This window comes from Ruditapes philippinarum, unplaced genomic scaffold, assembly GCF_026571515.1.
Source record: "Ruditapes philippinarum isolate M1 unplaced genomic scaffold, ASM2657151v2 ctg1371_1_1_1_1, whole genome shotgun sequence".
NCBI lineage: Eukaryota > Metazoa > Mollusca > Bivalvia > Venerida > Veneridae > Ruditapes > Ruditapes philippinarum.
Window position 1 is genome coordinate 144,502 of NW_026861298.1, and position 8,892 is coordinate 153,393.

General features: G+C 31.1%; 1 long non-coding RNA gene across 2 annotated transcripts; it reads left to right on the top strand.

Moving 5' to 3' along the window:
• On the top strand, positions 1 to 5,624 carry LOC132715169 (uncharacterized). 2 transcript variants are annotated; one of them, XR_009623650.1, is made up of 5 exons: positions 1 to 338; positions 2,450 to 2,526; positions 3,948 to 4,191; positions 4,843 to 4,998; positions 5,498 to 5,624. It is a non-coding gene; the product is annotated as an uncharacterized LOC132715169 (long non-coding RNA). The 2 variants fall into 2 exon arrangements; XR_009623651.1 differs by lacking the exon at positions 2,450 to 2,526 and having other exon boundaries at positions 4 to 338.
• The last annotated feature ends 3,268 nt before the right edge of the window (positions 5,625 to 8,892 follow it).

An 8,892-nucleotide genomic window follows, 5' to 3' on the forward strand; every position in this document is an offset into this window, starting at 1 on the left:
GTCGCTGCGCTTGCGCAAAGCGAGCCAAAGTTATAAGCTACATCTCAGGCTTACTGCGAACCGAATTTCGGCTGAATTATACATGCACGTAGGAAATAGTTCCATATTGTCGGTAACAAGTTAGAAAATCCGTACCTTCATTCATTACAGGAGGGTTATCATACATTTTGAAATGTATTATGATAACGAAAATTACAGTAAATTTGTGCTGTGTACAGAAAAAATATCAATGCGCGATTGAATCACGTGACAGGTCACTGAGGTCAGCCATGCTTCTTCCACAGCTTGATTCGACTTTCGTTATTTGATACAGACATCCAGGATATTTTGAAGAAATTGTAAGTTCTTGAGTAATTTTGACAGTTTACCTCGATTAAATAAGAAAGATTTTATGAAACTGAACCACCCGTGAGATTAATTTTTGAAGATTAATTTGTTTATAAATAAAAATTGTCGGTAACAGGGTAACGATTCGCCACAGTGACGATTCGTCCGAATTTAGTGACGATTCGCCCCACCTAAAATTAACAAAAATTTTTAAAATACATTTGGACTGAAAAATATTTATGGTTTGGGTATTTTTGGAATTTGTTTGGTATATCCTTTATATTTAATAGATAACAGATAAAGGTTTAACAGAACTAACAGTATAACAATAAATTATTGAATTAATCTGGATTCTCATTTGTATCAATAATATATTATGATATTTAATATAACTTTCAGAGTTTTAATAAATAAACTAGATAATAGATTGATGTAATAGATAAGTATGATAATATATTGATTTTATTTACTCATAAATATTCGTTTCTACAAGCAGATTGTCATACATTGTATTTTCTATAGTTCTATTGGCCATGGTATTTGTCGCATGACATTATATAATGGCAGATTGGTGAATCAAAAATTATTGTTTATGTTTACAATGCATATCATAGAGGAAAATAGAATCCCTTAAGAACACCCAAAATGACACAATTGAAAATGTTGCAGGTTCGGTTTGTTTGAGGCTAAACAGTACTGGAAAATGAAAGTTACTGTCCTTGCCCCCTAGCACATACTGGCTTTAAGGCCCATTATGCCCCAGAAATGATTTTAATTTATTTCTCAAAAGCCAGTTATTGGTGGCCTGTTATAACTTCCAAAAAGTTACTCAATGGGCAATTATCTGAACCAACTTTTGCCTCAGCTGTTGCTTTTTAGCAATCAGTATAGTTAAAGTGATTTAGTATTTTGTATGGAAGTCAAAAAACTACTTTGTTTACATGCAAACAGTAAGGCCTTACATGTAGTAAGTCTGTCCTAGAGGAGGTGTCTGATTATTCTTTAGGCTTCAGTTCTCACACTGACACTAACTGAGTTCAAATATTTTGCAAATTCAGTTTTTATAGTCTAAATTACTCTAATTATTGAAACAATCTAGAAAAACGCAGAAAAAAATACACAGAATCTTGAAGAACAGTATCCTTTTTTGTTCAGTTCCCCCATTCTTTTTTTCATTAAGGGAACACACATTGTATTCTTTGGGAATCATACGCCACTTTTCATGGAATGGCACTAACATGTCACATTGGAGGTTCCATGATCACTGCCATAAAAATACACCTGCTAATGTTTCTAATTTAAAAAATTTACCATTACATGTTTAAATGTTGAATACTGCTTAACCTAATGCTATTGGGTGTGAACAGTAGCATGCACTTTCCAGTACTATCCATAAACTGGCTCAATCAAACTGAGTCTGCAGCATTTTCAATATTGCTATTTTGGACTTTTTTTTAGAATTTCTGTTTCTCTTTATGTACATAATTACCTAGTATTAAGCTTTAAATGAGCGAATAAAGAGACCCCTTAGGACAAACACACATGCAAACAACTGGATTTTATTTATTTTGCTCAAGCCCTGTCACTCAGTCATATTTACCTGTATTTAAAGAAAGATTCTACAACTAGATTTTTTAGAAGGTAATTCCTGATCCAGAAGTGTTCTCTCCACAAACAAGTGCGTGGTTCCCCATTCTGCTCTATGCTAGTGCATACAAAAACGGACGATAGTACTTAGACTGTGTATCATATAACACTTTATTTACATGATGATTAGGGGATTTTCTAATAATATGAAAAAATTGTTGATATAAGAAAAATATATATATATGAAATTAAATTGATAACGTCATGGGATTTGACTGATTAATTTCACAAATAATCATTGTATATTATAAACATGAATGATATTGTCTGAATGGTTAAGGTCAACATTTTACTTGCTTCTGATTTGTCCCAATAGTTTGATGCATTGACCTGTTTTGAGTTGGTATATATACATGTACATGATGTAGCTGATTTGACTATTAAGCCAAATGATTTAGATAACTTTAAGTTGGAAATGCTTTATTGTTGATATGAAAATCATATGAATGTTAAATAAGAAATGCATTTATTTCAGGTGTGTGATATAATAAACTGTTGTGTGAGGTTTTAAATGTGACATGGTCAAGACATACTATGATAGGATTGTTCAGTGTAAGTTCTCTTTAAATGTTTGTTTATAAGAAAAAACCACATTTATTTTATTGAGCTCTGGAAAATTTTGAAACACATATTCGACTTAGTAGTCAAATTTAAGAAGAACCCTACTGTCATGGAAGTATTTCCTGTACAAAAGCAGTATACCAGCTTTTTTGCAATAAATGCTGTTGTTTTTTCCTTGTGTCCAGAATGATATGCACATGCTATTAAGAAATATATTCAGAAATACATTGAAAATTGTATATTTGTGCTATTCTAATTCTATTCTTCCCAATACATGTATGAATCAAAAGCACTGTTCATTTTTGGGACATTTTACACTATTCAAGTAATCATTCTGGGAAAACAGAGCGAGTGCATGATCTGAAATTTTTGCATATAGGTTTTTTGCCAAGATCTACATCAAATAGAATATCAAATTATCAATCTTGAAATATTATTTCCATTCTGGTCATGTCAAAAGCCTCAGTGAAGTCCCTTTAAGTAATTCATATATGACATTTACCTTTAGATGACTGACCATCATGGTCAAATACTGAATTTAACTTATTGTCATATTGTTAATATTTATTTGTTTTGTGTTCGCATATTAATTTATAAGAAGAATTCCTTGAAAAATATTTACCTCATTTTGACTGGAAAAGTACATATATTATAACAACCTTAGCTAAAGGTAGTAATAAGAGTATGAGTCTGAAGTTTACAATATTTATGATTTCTCTTTGGTTACAGAGAGAAACAGTTTTTTCTTTTTGTATCTTATTATATTGAAAAATGTATAATTTGCTGTCAAGTTGTGTGTTACTAAATGTGTAGTACATTTTACATTATCTTCTGTTCTTAGTAATTAATCTATAGAGTAAGTGTATAGGTAAAAGAATCTCTGGTAAAAAATATTGAAAATCTTAAAAGCACATATAATGTGTCAAAGATAAATAATTTTGTAATTCTTTAGAAAGGTCAAATATGTGTTCAATTATGTTTTAATGATGTATTTAGAGCATTTTAAATGTTTAACAACTGAAAAGAGTAACACTGAACAAACAGTCATGTGTTGTAAAGGTAGCAAAATGTGAGCAAAGTATTATTTTGACTTACATACAAAATACTGAATTAATGTAATTATACCAATTGCCAGATAACTTATCTACATGTACATGGTCAATGAGTACATGTAACTATTTGAGAACTGCAACAAGATATGTAAAAGGAAAGTTTGAAAAATAAAAATGTTATCTTTTCTAAGGCTTAATGGACCTTTAAAAAGTTATTATTTAATATATATTTAATGCAGATATCATATGTGCAGAAAAAATTGTGGTAAAATGATATAACTTGCTTGTTTAATACTGATTACTTGTGCATGATCTTTAATATATTATAAGACATTAAATTTTGTTTTGCTTTTTTTTTAGGTGACTTCTGTCATGTTACTGTTTGATAACAGTGAAGGTACAGTACATGTAGGTTCAGACAAGTTATATACATGTATACAGGACAAGATAGCTCAAACTGGTAGTTTGTTATAGCAAAAAGTGATGAAGTTTCAGCCATGAAGTCTTCATCGTGATGATGATCATCATGATCCTATTTATAGATTCTTTGCAATTATCTGTAAGGAAGAGGTTTCTGCTGCAGAGAAGAAAAAAATTCATACAGGTTTGTCATTTTTTCAATAATAAATTTAGGTCTGTTGTTGATTGCATGTACATTAAAGGTCTTTCCTTATCATAAGGTTCTAAGGTTTGTCATCTTGTGGTAATTACTGATCCCTTAGTAAAATTACAGTCATCAAACTTTTTAAACATGTTTACTGTAATCACTTGTTGCATGGTGCATATGCCTGAAGCCTAGGATTTTGTGACAAATATCATCATGTTTTACTATTAGATTATGTGGAAAAATGATTAATAAATGAATTACAGTTTTAAGGGTTTTTCCAAATTTTCAACTTGCACTGATGTTGTTGTACATCAGGGTTTTACTTTCTAATGTTTGACTGATATCATTGTAGACCTTTACTAATTCAAAATCATGACAAAGTATTTAAAATTAAAATTCTCCTTTCCAGAATTACATTAATTCATTGTAGGACTAGTAATTATACAAAAAATATATATTATTGTAAACATATTACACTAGAAAATTAAAAAATTGAAATGTATGCTCATAGTGAACATCCATTCAAAAGTGAAATTTTCAATTATTTTTCTGAAAAACAATAACAGATTATGTCCTGCTTCTAGTTTCTTGTATTTGAACAAATTATGCTGTTTAATTGTTTTACTAAACCTTGCTCCCACTTTGCAGTAAGAAGTTGCCCACTCTGTTTAAATGAAGCTGTCTGAAGTACCCAGTAGAACAATGTATTATTTCTGGAACAACTTAATTAAAGTGAAGCTTACTATGTGAAGGAGTTATTTCTGTATTCAAAAGGAAACTTCAGCATACAGAATACCAATTTAGGTATAGTACACTTTAAATTTTTACTGTTATCCATCTAAAGAAAGCATGAGATACAAAAATAAGCGATAATAATTATTTTCCTGACACCAGAATACACTATGGTTCTGCTTGCAGTTAGAAGTGATGTTCTATTCTTGTACAGCAGCATTAATTGAAACCAATATTTGTCCTATCATTTAATTGAAAGAAATTGACAATATTCTTGTTTGTTTTTCAGCAGCATTTGTAAAGTTAATTTAGTTTGAATATCACACCATCCATTGCTTTTGATTTTCTTGTGACCAGAAACTAGCATTTTACATAGTGGTGTAAGCTTACTATGATAATTCATGCAAAGATATGATAAAGATATATATATATATATAATATATATAAGAAATATGTCTTCGATTTTACTGGTAAATTGTTATGTATGGAGCACATTGTCTTTATGATGTTGAATATATTCAGTGCCAGATAAACAATTACTTGCAACATGACAAATATATTTTATTTTCAGATATTTGTAGCTTCAGTTATGGGAGTACACAAGATTAATTGAACTGGAATCCCTTCAGACGTTGACATAGCTAAATTTCGCAGTTTCAACTATAAATGGACATTAAATTAATATACATTGGTTTTATTTTATACATGTATTTGTTAATATTTTTGTTTTCCATTATTTCCCAATATTGTTAATTTTGGATAATATAATGCCACAGAAAACTTGTCGGTCTTGGAGTATGGCTGTTTAACAAAAACACTACAGAGTGTTCGTCAGAACAATGTAATTACAGTTTTGCTTGTTAATGAACTAATTTACATAAATATATAATTTTTGTAAGTATGAAGAAATTTGGAACATATCATATAATGGGTATTTGTTTCTTTTGCATGCAAGATCCAAATATATTTCATAGAGTGAACAGCAGATTTAATATTTTCATGAATGGCATTGAAAAAACATATACAATGTATAACTTTGGCACAATGTTGGTAAATGGAGGCTGCTATTTTACTGTGACTGAAAGTAGTTCAGGTATGACACCTTATTATGTCCGAGGTCTATAGCCCATCATACAAGCCAAAGAGAGCAGATTTTTTTTTTCTGTGTAGAATCATTAATTTTCAATGTTCAGATTTGAAAGTGATTCTGTCATATTTCCTGAATTTGTTTAATTTCCTTCATGATTTGCAAATATTAATTATCTACTTTTTTATTTATCACATTTTTCTGAGAAATAAATGTATTTCCCACAAAATTTCTGTTTGTTTATAGGCTTTTCATCCTCATTCAAATAAGGGTCTGGCTACTTTTGAAATTATACTTTATTGTGAAATAATCTAAAAGTAATGTCATTTTTTACTGAAAGCATGTTATACGTTATGGTGTTCAATTGATTTCTGCAGGACAACTTATGAAGGAAATGAAGTGAGTTGACATTTGCCATGTTAGTATCAAAAGGCAGATATAGTTTCAATAAATTATTTTTGATGCTGTTATGCCCCTTTTTAGCTCGACTTTTTCTTTTTAAAAAATAGAGGTATTGTTACAGTCATGGCATTGCCGAGGTCATCCACAAACTTATACTTTGATCATTACTTTTTAGCTCACCTGAGCACAACGTGCTCATGGTGAACTATTGTGATCCCCCACCATCAGTTGTCGTGGGTCGTCAAAAAGTTCTTTAAACAAATCTCCTCCGAAACCAAAGACTGCACAGTAATAAAACTTTGCAGGAATGACCCTACAGTTAGTGCCCTTAATTACTTTTGTCCAGTGCATAACTTGAAAACTAGTACATGTAGTTTGAATTCAATACAAATTCATACAATGGTCAAGCGAAATGAGAGAAAGTGCAGTGTACAATAACCATTACTCAATCTGCAGTATTTATAGAGTTATTGATCTTTTTCCTTGTCTTTCTGGACTTATTATAGAGTAATTCAATAAAACTTCATCAATGGTCAACCACATTGAAAGGAAATGCAACATACAAGAACCACAACTTACTATCTTTAATTGCCCACAAACATAACTCTATTTCAATTCTTTTACAAGGTATTCTGTTACATCCTAATGTCCAAAGCAGTCTTGTGGGGGTATTAATCACATTTAGTGATAGTTCTAGTTTTAACTAATCATACTTTACTTATTGTTTTGTGAGAATTTCATGAATCTCTCTGGATGAAATTGTGACTTTGATAAGTCATGTATTCACAATCACTGAAAGTTTATCCCTGATGGAACACTTATTACTAGTATGCATAGAAACAAAGATTTTCAACCATTTTCTTTTCGAGTTGTTTGAACACTATCCAGTCTATATGCACATGGGTTGATGATAACTTGAATATCAGATTGATAATAACTATAATCCCCAAGAATGAGCATGTTTTTCATATGCCTTATAAGTAGATGAAATTATCAATGCTTAGTCATTGTTAATAGAGGACTTGGTTATCTACTTCCAGCTTCTGCTTCTGTCAGTAGTGTACTCTTAAAATTTATCCAATTTAAAGTATTATTTTGAGGATATAAAGCAATTTGGTTTTTCGATCTCAACTGAACCACTTGAGAAAAAGTACTGGTTTTTAGTACTTTTGATAAACCGTGTTGTAATTGTTGGATGTCAATGATAAATCTCCCTGAATAAAATCATATGGCAAAATATTGCACTTTCCTTTGTACTCAGTCATTTCCACTTGAATATGACTTGACCCTTTAAAAAAAGTTGCAAAAGGACAGGAAATTTGGCCTTTCAAGTGATCACCAGCAATATAATGTCATATAAATTTGTCAGCGCAAGCGACCCTCCAGTGCTTTCAGTGCTTTGATTATAAATGTATGTGTACTTCGAAAAAAAACCCCTTAAACTTCGAGCTAGTCGATTATCGTTTGTGAGTCACCAATGTAGATGACCTACATTAGTGTTTTGTAAGGTGACGTTGACAAAATAATTATGAGAGAGACATACATCTAATTTTACTGTTTCATTTGCTACTTTGTTTGTTTAAATTGTTGTTGTTGTTGTTGTTTTTTCAATACAATAAAAAATTAAAAAATAAGTTCAACGTGCCTTAGTCTTACTCTGTTTAGTGTAATTCTAAATACAATCTGTTCTCAGTACTTTAATGTTCAATTTGCTGTTCTGTGTACTGATAAGCTTGGTATACAGAATGCTGTTTTCTAGTAGTTACCGGATATTGCGTCAATCGTGTCTAGCGTTTGCTTCGTTCTCTCTCGTTTTGACGGTTGTGGCGCCGTTATATGTCGCAACGCCGCTAAATGTCGCACTTACCGCTAAATGTCGCACCATTGCCGCTAAATGTCGCAACCACCGCTAAATGTCCCAAAATCATTTGCCGCTAAATGTCGCAATGTTAACGTTAAATGCCGTACGAATTTCCCCTACCGTTAAATGTCGCAACACTGCCGTTAAATGTCGCAAGATGTAAATTCATGTTAAAATCATGATTAAAAGTAGTATTATTTTACTTTTTAACGCTCTCATAGTTACTTTTTTACTGTAATTGCCATTTAACAAAAAAATATCTTTGTTTTAATTGTTTTCTTTTATGAACCTAAATATCGAGGTTTTGAGCTGCTATATAATGTAATCTTGACGCTAGAAAGCGTATTCTAGAAAGATACAATTGAAATTCTATTCTCAATAGATAAGTATTATTCTTTTGTCTCCCTTTTTCATTTATAACCCTGATTGGCAACATCTTAAAGGTATTATGATATTGTCGCTATCAGAATTCGGTTTAAGTCATTTCATTGCTTTGAAGACCTTTTTTGTTGCTAGTGCTAATAGTTATACAGTCGTAAACGGGCGGTTTAAGCCCCATTTACACAGTCCCGGTTTTGGTGTCCCGGTTTGCCACGGTTTAGTCAACCGGGATCAA